The sequence below is a fragment of the Gekko japonicus genome, unplaced genomic scaffold (assembly GCF_001447785.1).
Source record: "Gekko japonicus isolate JY-2015 unplaced genomic scaffold, Gekko_japonicus_V1.1 scaffold1671, whole genome shotgun sequence".
NCBI classification, from domain to species: Eukaryota; Metazoa; Chordata; class Lepidosauria; order Squamata; family Gekkonidae; genus Gekko; species Gekko japonicus.
This window is the reverse complement of record NW_015174890.1, coordinates 213,185-226,749: the sequence shown is the minus strand read 5'-3', so window position 1 is coordinate 226,749 and position 13,565 is coordinate 213,185. Positions and strand designations below refer to the sequence as shown.

Here is a 13,565-nt window from a genome sequence, read left to right as displayed (position 1 = left end):
CGAGGTTTATAAGATTATGCATGGGAAAGAGCAGGTAAAGAAAGAGGTACTTTTCTCCCTTTCTCACAATACAAGAACTCGTGGGCACTCCATGAAACTGCAGAGCGGTCGGGTTAGAACGGATAAAAGGACGTCCTTCTTCACCCAAAGAGTGATTAACACTTGGAATTCACTGCCACAGGAAGTGGTGGGTGCTACAAGCATGGATGGCTTCAAAAGGGAATTAGATAAGCATATGGAGCAGAGGTCCATCAGTGGCTATTAGCCACAAGGTATAGCTAGGGGCTCTGGGGCAAGTGATGCTCTGTCTTCTTGGTGCTTGGGGGGGGTCAACAGTGGGAGGGCTTCTAATGTCCTGGCCCCACTGCTGGACCTCCTGATGGCACTGGTATTTCTGGCCACTGTGTGACACAGTGTTGGACTGGATGGGCCTTTGGCCTGATCCAACATTGGCGTCTCTTATGTTCTTATGTTCTCCCCCGTGTCTTCTGGGTTAGCTTGGAAGAATTTCTGAAATTACTTTTGGAATCGGTGCATGAGAAGATTGCCAGTGTGTTTGGTCTGATGATGTGCAAGAAACCCCCATCACCCCACGGACAATGTGCCGCTGTGCATATGCACGTGTAAGAAAAGGCCCCCCAAATGAAATCCTAATGCAATTGTCTGATTTTGTCAAGCTTCCCCTGTTCGTTTGTTTTTTAGCAGATCTTTAAAGCGATTTTATATGCCCTCATGTGCACTGGCAATAAGTACAGGAATAAAAAAGAAGAAACAAACTGAAAATGAGACACACTGGCAAAAAGCAGACATCAAGAGTGAAAGAATGACGGATCGGTAAGATAACAGTGTCACTTTGCAAATGAAATCTGGATTTAATTCTAGATTTTAATTAATACCTTTTCAATGTTTTATGTTTTTGTTATGTTTTATTTTTATTTTGTCAGCCAGCTCAGACAGGTTCCCTAGAAAGGCAGCGTTTTCCCCCCAATTAAAATAATTCAGAAGACAGACAGATGGACAGACAGACAGACAGACAGATCACCTCGGTAATGAATACAACATGCAAAAACTTCAACCACTGCATTAATAAATACGAACTGTATAGCAAAAGCATTGTTTGAATCTCACAATACATGAACTCGTGGGCACTCAATGAAATTGTTGAGCAGTCGAGTTAGAATGGATAAAAGGAAGTCCTTCCTCACCCAAAGTGTGATTAACACAAGGAATTCACTGCCACAGGAGGTGGTGGCAGCTATAAGCATGGACAGCTTCAAGTGGGAGTTGGATAAACATATGGAGCTTCAAGAGGGAGTTGGATAAACATATGGAGCAGAGGTCCATCAGTAGCTATTAGCCACACGGTATAGATAGGAACTCTCGGTATGTGGTAAGTGATGCTCTGTATTCTAGGTGCTGGGGGGGCAACAGTGGGAGGGCTTCTAGTGTCCTTGCCCCACTGAAGGACCTCCTGATGACACCTGGTATTATCAGCCACTGTGTGACAGAGTGTTCGACTGGATTGGCCATTGGCCTGATCCAACATTGGCTTCTCTTATCTTCTTCTTTTCTTATACCAGTGTCACTTCGCAAATGAATTCTGGCTTTAATTCTAGATTGGTTAAGATGCTGAGCTGCAGACCGGAAGGTCAGCAGTTCAGCAATTCGAGACCCGAGTGCCGTGTGACAGAGTGAGCTCCTGTCTCTGGCCCCAACCTAGCAGTTTGAAAGCAAGAAATTGCAAGTAGATAAATAGGTACCGCTTCGGTGGGAAGGTAACAGCGTTCCATGAGCCACGGCGTCTAGTCATGCCGGCCACATGACCATGGAAACGTCTTTGGACAGTGCTCCAAACGTCTTTGGACAGTGCCCGGTTCTCCCAGATTAGACAGGGCTCCTCGGCTTGGAAACGGAGATGAGCACTGCATCCCTAGAGTCGGATTCGACTGGCTCTCGAGCAAGGGAAACCTTTACCTTTACTTTTTACTATTCATATGACTCTGCGAGTTCCTAGCAATCGCAGTTTTAATCTACTTTTAATCTTTTTTTGGGGGGTGGCGGTTTCTGTCTTTTACGGATTGCTATGGTGGGGGGGGTCTCTGCCGAACATTACAGAAAGACAGATAAATATGAATTAGAAAGAGGGTCTTCTGGCGTATCCAATTAGTGGTCGCTTAAAGTTTCTTCAGTCCAGATGTTGGGAAAGGGTTTGATCTGACAAGGTGATAATATCAGGCTCCGCAAAAGGTCTGGCATGAAAGGGAGTCTTTGTTCTGACTCCTTCTCCCATCTTGCCGCGCTCTCCTCCGCGTGCCCATCAGATATCCTGGCATACCTGCGTGGGTGAGAGAAGTCCTTCATCTCTTTCTCTCTCTGTCGCCCCCCTCCCACTTCAGAGCTTCTTGGCCATTTGGTTATCTTTTTTTTAAAAAAAGAAATAATTATACTGCTTCTCGTTTGCCTAGATGGTATTTTATCACATCTACATTCCTTCCCCCGTTTGCTCCTCCTGAGTTTTCGTCCGTCTCCCTGAGTCCCCGTTTTCTTGCTACACACATTTTACCTTTTCCCTACTTAGATCTTATCTTCTTTTTATTTGGACCGATCTTTTATTTTTCTTCGGAAAAGAGGCATCTTATTTTACGTGTCCGTAAACAAGGCTTTCTCCTTAAGGCTGTAAGCCAGTTTTCAGCTCCAAATAGGAACCAGAACTGTCAGGACGTTGTGTGGCACTCTGGGGTTCCTGAAAATGTCTATGGTTTTTGCCATAAATATTTGGGAAACTCCTAGAGTGCTGCATGATGCTGCGATGTCACTTCTGGTTCTGAAACTATATATGCCATCATGAGGTCACCCATGCTAATTTATTTATTTACTTATAATTCGATTTATATCCCGCCCTCCCCTAAGGCTCAGGGCAGCTAACAATTGGGGCAAAAGCCATATTTAAAACAATTAAAACAGAATAAAAACATAACAATAATACAACAAAGTGCTGGTGCTCTGATGTTCCCAGTTCCAAGACGGGTTCTGTAAGGTGGATCCGGATTTATACCCCGCCCTTCACTACCCAAAGGTGTCTCAGAGTGGCTTACAAACTCCTTTCCCTTCCCTTCCTCACAACAGACTCCCTGTGAGGTAGGTGGGGCTGAGAGAGCTCTTGACAGAAACTGCTCTTTTTTCAACAACAGCTCTGACAGAACTATGGCTTGCCCAAGGTCATCCAGCAGCTGCAAGTGGAGGAGTGGGGAATCAAACCCGGTTCTCCCAGATTAGAGTCCACACACTTAAGCACTACACCAAACTGGCTCTCCAGTTTACCTTAACAGTCAGGGACCTACCTACCTTCCGGGCCGCCTCTCCCAATATGTCCCCAGAAGAGCACCGCACTCAGGAAATAAGAATTTCCTAGTGGTCCCTGGCCTGAAAGAAATCTGGCTGTCCACAACCAGGGCGGGGGCTTTTTTCAGCCCTGGCCCCCACCTGGTGGAACTCTCTACCGGAAGACATCCATGCTACGCGGGAGTTATTACCTTTCTGCAAGGCATGCAAAGCAGAGATGTTCCGCCAGGCATTTGGTTGAGGACAGTGATGGGGGGGGGAGAGGACATCCGGCACTCTCATTGACTCCCCCATCCCTCGCAACCCCTCCCCCTAAGGAGGTTAGGGGAGCTGATTTCCCGCCATCTGGTATATGTTTTGTTTTCATCCACTGATCTCTTTTTAATAGTTTTAATGTTGCTTAATTGTTATCATTCTGTTGTAAGCCGCCCTGAGCCCTGCTCGTAGGGAAGGACAGTCTAGCCAGTCAAATTTAATAAATAAATAAATGACTAAAGTAGACCGTGCTTGGAGTGATCAATCCCTAGTGCCTGGAACCTTCTGCAGGTCAAAAATAGAGCCTTCCTGGGAAATAAGATCTGCAAGACTGGCTACTGACAACAACTCGCTTCCCATTTCATCCAATTTGTATCTGCCCTTTGTTAATTTTCTTGTCCAGGAATTTGTGAATCAGCCACTGAAAGAGTAAATAACTCAATTCACCAATCTGTGACATGGGCAAATATAATCATTCCAGAGAGCTTATTGAAAACTCGGTATATTAAACTCGGTATATTTTCCTACTCGCTGACGGCCATCGATTCTCATTTTGTTTCTAAAATTCAAGTGCCTGACAACCCTAATTATTAGAATATAAATATTAAAAAGGGGTGTGTGTGGAGGGTTAAATAAATGGCAAAATGGAGAGGAAGGGTGTCAGATGTAGCATTTTAACTGTTATGTCACATGTGTGAGGATTTCTCCCCCCCCCCTTCCTCGACAACATTCTGAATAGAGGCCAAAGGAGACCGCCTTTCTCTCTCCCATCTTCAGCACAGCAGTATATTGTCAAGTAGCAAGGACACAAAAGGCGCACACGGTAATGAGGCTCTTTAAAATATCCGTGACAGACCTGTCGCTGTTTATAAAGGTTTTGAGAGACGTGAAATCCTATTATGGGTGTAAATAACACATCCTGGTGGTATTTATAGTATTGGTGTCGTGTGATAAGCATTACAAAAGAGATGGGGGCGGCACATATGCGTGTTCTGCTAGGACCCCCTGTCTATGGGAGGGATGTCAGAAGTGTGTTTTCTAATTTGAGCGTGACAGGGTTTTTGTCAACTTTCACCCCTTTCTATCCAGGAATCTCATGGTCTGCCGGCCCCTGTTTTGTGTGCTTCCTGTAATGAGACTCTGCAATGGCACACCGTTTCCTTTTCAAATGAGATAAATAAATAAAGCGAGACTGTTCGAAAGGCAGCGGAGTCAAAAGGGATGTTTGGCGACAGAGAGCAAAGGGCATACAACTGTCAGGACACAATCTGGTTCTTCCCAGGATACCGACACTGGAGAGCCAAGCTTAATTCCGACGAGAATAAAACGCTTAAACTGTGATTCAGCACGTTCATTCGACAACTCCTGAATTTCTCAGATTGCAATACTGTGGATTTAAAACGACATAGCTGTGCTCTCTCGGGATATTATTCGAGGATATCTGCTTTTGGGTTTATTTGGTGACTGTTATCCGAAACGTATATATATTTTTAAAATCATATATGAAGCAAGTCACTCTGCTCAACAGAAATAGTTTCAATCATAACCCCCTTTAACCCCCTCCCTTCTCCATTTACAACTCTGTATGTTACATATTCAGCGATGATTGCTAATCTCCCACAAGGAAGTCTTGGTGGATCTTATATTCTATAAGGAACAGATGCTGCGGTTACTCCCCCTCCCCTTCCTCGGGTTCTGCAGATACATAACATGTCCTGTCAAGATCGGTTCTCGGGAGGCATCAGACAGTCTTTCGCACAGAGAAATGGAAGCATGAACCGGGCTGTGCAGGGATACAGCTAACAGCAGTCTCTGCGGTGGTAGAAGTTCTTTCCCCATTTGCCACCAAAATAAGAACTTCTGGGGCCCTCAGATTACACTGTGGTTATTCCTGCGAATGTGGATGGCAGTTCGATTGCCCATACGAAGATTCGGTCCCATTGATAGTTCAGATGGAACAGGTGGAGAACACAGTGGGCGATTCGGCATTGGCTTTTTTATAGCAAACCCACGTTGGAAGAGAAATTCCCCTCTGCATTGCATGTCACTTTCACTTCCTTTGATCATTGGATTTTATGGTACCCTCTACACTGAATGCCACTTTTGCTTTCTTTGATCATTGGGTTTTATGGTACCTTCTGCATAGATTTATGGCCATTCAGGGGTGACTTTGCAGTCAGTAGGGCGTTGCCCCGAGGTATCTGAATGTGGGTTTGAGCTGCACCTTTTCCTCCCAGTTGAGAAAATGTGGAGCGAGTGCTAGATGCCATATGTTCCCCATAGAGCACTACGGTCAGGGTCGCAAAACCGTCTCCCCCCCCCCCGGTCCAAATGACGCCAGGCTGGTATTGACCGGGACTAGGGCTTCTTCTGCGACTGCTCCTACTTACTGGATGAGATTAGGGCCCTGCGGGACCTTTCGCAGTTCCGCAGGGCCACAAAAACTGAGCTCTTCCGTCAGGCATTCGGGTAAGGAGCTGCGTCTTACCATCTATGTCCTCTCCTAATCGTATTCCCTGCCTGAGCCCACCGATAGTGGAGGTACCACTTATCTTATTATAGTCACGTCACCATCGCTATGTTAATGGTTTTAATAATTTACTGTGTATTTATATTAATATTTATACTCATTTATATTGTTGCTTTATCTATGGTTCTGTTGTAAGCTGCCCTGAGCCTGCCCTGGTGCAGAGGGCAGGGCAAAAATCAAATAAATAAATAAATAAATAAATACATACATACATACATACATACATACATAAAATAGATGCAGAATTGCCCAGTATCTGCTGTTAACCACTCAGCGGTGTCCTGAATTCTAGAGTTTTGAAATGACAGAGTAATTGCACATCTGTCGGTAGGTAAGATGGTAGGTAGGAGCTGCGGTGGCTCAAGTGGTTAAGACGCTGAACTGCAGGCTGTGGAAGGTCGGTAGTTCAGCAGTTCGAGACCCGAGTGTGCCGCATGACAGAGTGAGCTCCCGTCTCTCATTCCAGCTCCTGCCAACCTAGCAGTTCGAAAGCGAGAAATTGCAAGTAGATAAATAGGTGCCACTTCGGTGGGAAGGGAACAGCGTTCCGTGCGCCTTGGTGTTTAGTCATGCCGGCCACATGACCACGGAAACGTCTTCGGACAGCGCTGGCTCTTCGGCTTTGAAACGGAGATGAGCACCGCAACCCTAGAGTCGGATTCGACTGGCTTTTGAGCAAGGGAACCTTTACCTTTACCTTTACCTTTAGGTAGGTAAGATCCATGCCGCTATTGATAGGGGATGGTGGATACGTAATTCTCTTCACTTCTATAGGTCAAAAATCTTGACAAATGCTACGAAATTGATTGGTTCAAATTTATTACCCTCGCTGTCACTAATTTTTTTTTTTAATTGTTTGGGTATAAAATCTCAAAGATAAGTTTTATCAGAAGGGGGAACATGACTGTTCAAGGGATTTGGTCAAAAGAGCTTTAATCTGACGAAAGGGAAGGAATCGGTCCGATTTTTTTAGTAAAGCGATAGAAACGAAAAGGACTTACCCACAATTAATTCTCAGCCTGGGATTCTGTTGGTTCCTCTATGGTTTCGACTTGACTATTCATTTCAACTAAAAAAACAAAGCAATTACGTTACGTATTTACACGGCAGCATTTAAAACGCCTTCATCTGAACTGCTAAACAGCCGGACAGAAACTTCCACAACCCCGTGTTCAATTTTAATGGGAACGCACGCTGTGAATCTGGGGTTCCTGCCATTATTTGAAAACACTCCCACCTGTTTCATAATCACAAAAAAGCACCTGGGAGTCATCTCGACATCGAAAGTCGTACAGAAGAGGCAGAGCTTTCTTGCAAGACTAGAGGGATCCACTAACACATCACAGCTAGGGGGGGAGCTGACAGGAAAACAGGGTCGTATCAAATGGTACAGCAAATGCTACATATTGTAGGTCCAGGGAGCAAGCAGGTGGCCTTTGCTTCCTTCCGCGTGCTTTCCCTTCCTCATTTCAGCACAGAGAATAACCAACAAAACTTCCACAACAGATTTTACCGAGTTTGGTCTTGGTCTCTGGGCTGCTATTATATATGAAGGGGGGAGGTATTGACACAAAGGCTCAGGTGAGACCTCTTCATGCCTGTGGTTTAGGGGAGGGGCTGTGGCTCCGTGGCAGAGCACCTGCTTGGCATTGCAGAAGGTCCCAGGCGAGACTCTTACTACAGTTTGACTAACTTGGTGTAGTGGTTAAGCCAGTTTGGTGTAGTGGTTAAGCGCATGGACTCTAATCTGGGAGAACCGGGTTTGATTCCCCACTCCTCCACTTGCAGCTGCTGGATGACCTTGGGCAAGCCATAGTTCTGTCAGAGCTGTTCTCTCAGGAGCAGTTTCTGTCAGAGCTCTCTCAGCCCCACCTGCCTCACAGGGTGTCTGTTGTGGGGAAGGGAAGGGAAAGGAGATTGTAAACTGCTCTGAGAGTCCGAGTGAGGGGTGGGGTATAAATCAAATCTCCTCCTCCCCCTCCTCTTCTTCTTCCTTGGTCTTAAAATAGTACAATGCTAACGGCTTGGAAGAAGCTACCTTGGGGCACTCATTGGTGATACTGGACATCTCCCCGGGAATTTTTTCAAAATGCTCAAATGGAAAGACCTGAATGGAAGTTTTGAAAAACAAAATGGACAAAACAAGAATTCCACATGCTGGTCATACCCTATGAGGCATTAGACTTGTTCTGATGCACTGGGGTTATACCGAAACACCTGCGAAGACTGCGGTTGGCTTGCTTGTGAATTATTCATCTTTAACCAACTTCCAAACATGTTGACTTGTGTATAAATAGCAACAGGAAGCCATTGACACTGTAGTACAATCTTAAACAGACTTACACCCTTCTAAGTCTACTGACGTGAAAGGTCTTTGAAGGGATTAACTCTGTTTAGGAATGCACTGTTTGCATGTTTAGTTCAAGGTTTATGTGAAAACTGCACTCTAAAGATACAAAAAAATCCAATAATCGGCCTTCATAGTTCAGAAAAAGCCAAACATTCCTCCTATCAGACAGTCCTCTAGTTTAAGAACTGCATGAAACAGCTAAAAAAGGTAAAGGTAAAGGTTCCCTTGCTCGAGAGCCAGTTGAGTCCGACTCTAGGGTTGCGGTGCTCATCTCCATTTCCAAGCCGAAGAGCCAGCGCTGTCCGAAGACGTTTCCGTGGTCATGTGGCCGGCATGACTAAACACCGAGGTGCACGGAACGCTGTTCCCTTCCCACCGAAAGTGGTCCCTATTTATCTACTTGCAATTTCTTGCTTTCAAACGGCTAGGTTGGCAGGAGCTGGAACTAGAGACGGGAGCTCACTCCGTCATGCGGCACACTCGGGTCTTGAATTGCTGAACTACCGACCTTCCACAGCCTGCAGTTCAGCGTCTTAAGCACTTGAACCTCCGCAGCTCCATGAAACGTAGATAGAAATCCTTTATTTGTCTAACGCCGGAGAGTGCCAGTTGATGAAACCTCTAATTTTAGTCACCGTATTTTTCGGACCATAAAACGCACCTGACCTTAAGATGCACCTAGTTTTTAAAGGAGGAAAACAGGGGAAAAAATATTCTGAACCTTCGGTCCATACGACGCACTCCGGGAAAAAATATTCTGAACCTTCGGTCCATAAGACGCACTCCCACTTTTTTTGGAAGAAAAAGTGAGTCTTATGGTCCAAAAAATACGGTATATATTCATTTTGGTTACATACATTTAACTGAGGAAGAAAACACTGAGGAATGCAGTCCACAGGGTCACCCTCTGCATAGTTACACCTGTCTAAGCCCATTGCTTTCAACAGGCTTACTCTGCAGAGCTCTGCAGAGGACTGACATGTTAGTCGGGCAATGCACTGCTGAATTCCTACATTGTCTTTGCAAAGAGGGCCATTCTATTCATCACAAACTTATCTCTACCTTTCAGCAGATAACTGAAGTCTGAAACTCCAGGTAGGTTATTGAAATGCAGGACAAGGGTTCTTCCCTTACTGATGGATAAAAAGATAATTATAATAAATCAGAAATAAGAACCTTGAGTCAGTTTGCTTAGAAATTCAAAAAAGCCCAACCACACACCCCAAAGCCACATGGCTATAGACTGAGAAAGTGTGGGTAGCCTGAATCACCTGGGCTAGCTTGATCTTGTCAGATCATGGAAGTTAAGTAGGGTTGGCCTTGACTAGTATTTGGACAAGTGACCTCCAAGGAATGCCAGGAGTGTGACGAAGAGGCAGCCAATGGCAAACCACCTCTGAAATGTCTCTTATCTTAAAAACAAGTCTAGCCCACCACCTAGTGGTGCACAATGCTAAAGGAGCTAGAACTTCTGGCTGCCAGACAATCTTAGGATCTCCACACACTGCCATTCGATAATTATTATTAATTATTATTATGCGGATGATGAACAGTTGTAGGGTTAAAATGGAAAGGTCTTCCTGTTTGGCTTTTCCATGCTGTTTTTTATTTGCCATGAATTTAAAAGAATGGGTAAATGGTGGCATTAAGATGAGGAATGTTATAGTATACCCTGATCTCATCAGATCTTAGAAGCTAAGCATGGTTGGTACTTGGATGGGAGACCACCAAGGAACACCCCTGCAGAGGAAGAGAAGAGGAGATTGGATTTATACCCCGCCCTTCACTACCCAAAGGTGTCTCAGAGCGGCTTACAGACTCCTTTCCCTTCCCCTCCCCACAACAGACACCCTGTGAGGTGGGTGGGGCTGAGAGAGCTCTGACAGAAACTGCTCTTTTTCAAGGACAGCTCTTATCAGAACTACGGCTTGCCCAGGGCCATCCAGCCAGGTACAAGTGTCCGAGTGTCAATCTGAAAGATGTTCTGGTGCCCTGACCTGGATAGCCCAGGCAAGCCTGATCTCGTCAGATCTCGGAAACTAAGCAGGGTCGACTCCGGCAAGTCCTTGGATGGGAGACCTCCTCGGAATACCAGTAGTTGGGAGGTGGGGGCAGGCTGTATTCAGCCACTTCTCTGAATATCCTCCGGGCCCCCAGTAGGAGTCAGTCACCAGAGGTCGCCATGACTTCCCGGTGCATATACACTCACACACACGCATGTACATATGAAAAATACAAAAAATAAAAAAATGTTCTGGAGTAGGGATGGTCTGCCTCTGCGAACTCCCTTATGGACTGCACGGGTGGACACATGAAGCGGCCTTCTACTGAATCAGACCACTGGTCCATCAAAGTCGAGTACTGTCTACTGAGACTGGGAGCAGCTCTCCAGAGCCCCAGACTGAGGTTTCGCATCACCTCCTACCCAGTCCTTTCAACTGGAGAGGCTGGGGATTGAACCTGGGACCTTCTGCATAGCAAACAGATTAACATGTGTCGCCACACTGCCACACATCTTGGAGGAAGGTGTTAATGAAACAAGCATTCCAGCACGTCAGCTAGGGACGCACCCTCATAGAAGGACAAGCACTTTGCAGACAGAGAGAGTGCTGAAACTCTCAGCAGAGTCCACATGGCTTTTTACCGGTACCTTCGCGGTCATCTCCCCATCAGTGTTCCCTCTAAGCTGAGTTAGTGTGAGCTAGCTCACAGTTTTTTATCCTCTGGCTCACACATTTTTGTCTTAGCTCAGGAGAGATGGCTCCAGAGCAGACTAATTTATGCAGTAGTCAAATCACTTGCTCACAACTTTAATGCCAGCAGCTCACAAAGTAGAATTTTTGCTCACAAGACTCCACAGCTTAGAGGGAACATTGCTCCCCATTATCGAGTAGGATCTGCCAATTGATCGGATCCAACATAGAAAAGAAGAAGAGAAGAGATTTGATTTATACTCCGCCCTTCACTACCCAAAGGAGTCTCGGAGCGGCTTACAAACTCCTTCCCCTACCCACAACAGACACCATATGAGGTGGGTGGGGCTGAGAGAACTCTTGACAGAAACTGCTCTTTTTCAAGAACAGCTGTGCCAGAACTATGGTTCGCCCAAGGTCATCCAGCAGTGGCATGTGGAGGAGTGGGGAATCAAACCCGGCTCTGCCAGATTAGAGTCCGCGCACTTAACCACTACACCAAATTGGCTCCATGGCATAGACACTGGCAACCATGACAGAGACACGGTAAGCTAACTGGCACCAGTTAATTCAGCTGTCCAAGAACAAAGCAGGCTCCTCTCACTATGTGACAGAGCAACATTCCAGAATCAAAGAACGGGAGGTTATAAAGCCACACTTTCATCCAGAGAAGATGTGAGTGGATTTCAAAGTTATGAGAAAAAGAGATACTAGGCTAATAATTCGTGGCTGTGTCTCTGTGGAGTTTTGAACAACTGGTGGCTGTAAGCTGAGGCACAGACTTTCATGTCCGTCTTCTCTACTTTGCTCAACAATCCTCAAAAGAAACATCGCTAGAAGCTGCCGTGTACTCCCTAGTGTTGACATGGTCAAGCCTTGGATGTCTATATGTCGTCACACAAAATGCGAGTTCGTACTCGCCAGTTTGGTGTAGTGGGTAAGAGCACGGACTCTAATCTGCGAGAACCGGGTTTGATTCCCCACTCCTCAACATGCAGCTGGTGATGTGACCTTGGGTCAGTCATAAGGTCTCTCAGAGCTGTTCTCGAGAGAGCAGTTCTTGAGAGAGCTCTCTCAGCCCCACCCACCTCACAGGGTATCTGTTGTGGGGAGGGGAAGGGAAAAGAGTTTGTAAGCCACTCTGAAACTCCTTTGGGTAGTGAAGGGAAGGGTATAAATCTAATCTCTTCTCTTCATCTCTTCTATAGAGTAGTGATGCTCAAACACCTGCCAGCTTGAGCCAAACTCATGTCCTGTTCACCAGTCACGAAAAGGGAGCCGAATTTTTGATGATCATTTTTACTGGACGGCTTTAAGAGGGAACTGGATAAGCATATGGAGCAGAGGTCCATCAGTGGCTATTAGTCACAAGGTATAGATGGGAACTCTCGGTCTGGAGCAAGGGATGCTCCAGTGGGAGGGCTTCTAGTGTCCTGGCCCCACTGGTGGACCTCCTGATGGCACCTGATACGTTTGGCCACTGTGTGACAGAGTGTTGGACTGGATGGGCCATTGGCCTGATCCAGCACTGGCTGGGCCTGATCCAACATTGGCTGCTCTTATGTTCTTATGACCTGCTTGTGGGTGTTTGCAGGTTGTTTCACTGCATCCCTCCCAGACGATGCAGTACAGCACAACTGGCCTTTTGTGCACGTGTGCTCTCACACAGCTCGACTGAGATCTATTACACTCCGTCCTCCTTGCATATCTCTGCAGGCAACTGTTTCGGTAGACGAATGTATCATTCGCTAATCATATAAATGGGACTTTAATAAATGCAGTGTTTAAATAAAATCCTACCGTTGGCCTGATCCAACATTGGCTTCTCTTATGTTCTTATGACCTGCTTGTGGGTGTTTGCAGGTTGTTTCACTGCATCCCTCCCAGACGATGCAGTACAGCACAACTGGCCTTTTGTGCACGTGTGCTCTCCTCACACAGCCCGACTGAGATCTATGACACTCCGTCCTCGTTGCATATCTCCGCTGCTCTGCAGGCAACTGTTTCGGTAGACGAATGTATCATTCGCTAATCATATAAATAGGACTTTAATAAATGCAGTGTTTAAATAAAATCCTACCGTTCAGTAGTCATCTGAGTTGTTCCTAGTGACGCTAATGGTGAACATGTGAAGCTGCCTTATATTGAAGCAGACTGTCAGTTCATCAGTGTCAGTAGTGTCTACTCTGATTGGCAGGGGCTCTCCAGGGTCCCAGGCGGAGGTCTTTCCCATCACTTACTGCCTGGTCCTCTTAACCGGAGATGCCAGGGATTGAACCCGGGACGTTCTGCATGCCAAGCCGAAGCTGTACCACTGAGCTACGCCCCCCTCCCCATTTGAACTGTCAGTGTCTTTGTGCATGTGTAGTTTTGCAAACACATACTGCAAATCAGT

General features: G+C 46.1%; 1 long non-coding RNA gene across 1 annotated transcript in view; it reads right to left on the bottom strand.

The window, feature by feature from the left end:
• LOC107121920 overlaps positions 1 to 13,565 on the bottom strand; it is an 18,476-nt gene that overhangs the window by 1,159 nt on the left and 3,752 nt on the right. Inside the window, exon 2 of the long non-coding RNA XR_001482886.1 lies at positions 7,129 to 7,196. This is a non-coding gene — a long non-coding RNA (uncharacterized LOC107121920). The remainder of the gene's footprint in view (positions 1 to 7,128; positions 7,197 to 13,565) is intronic.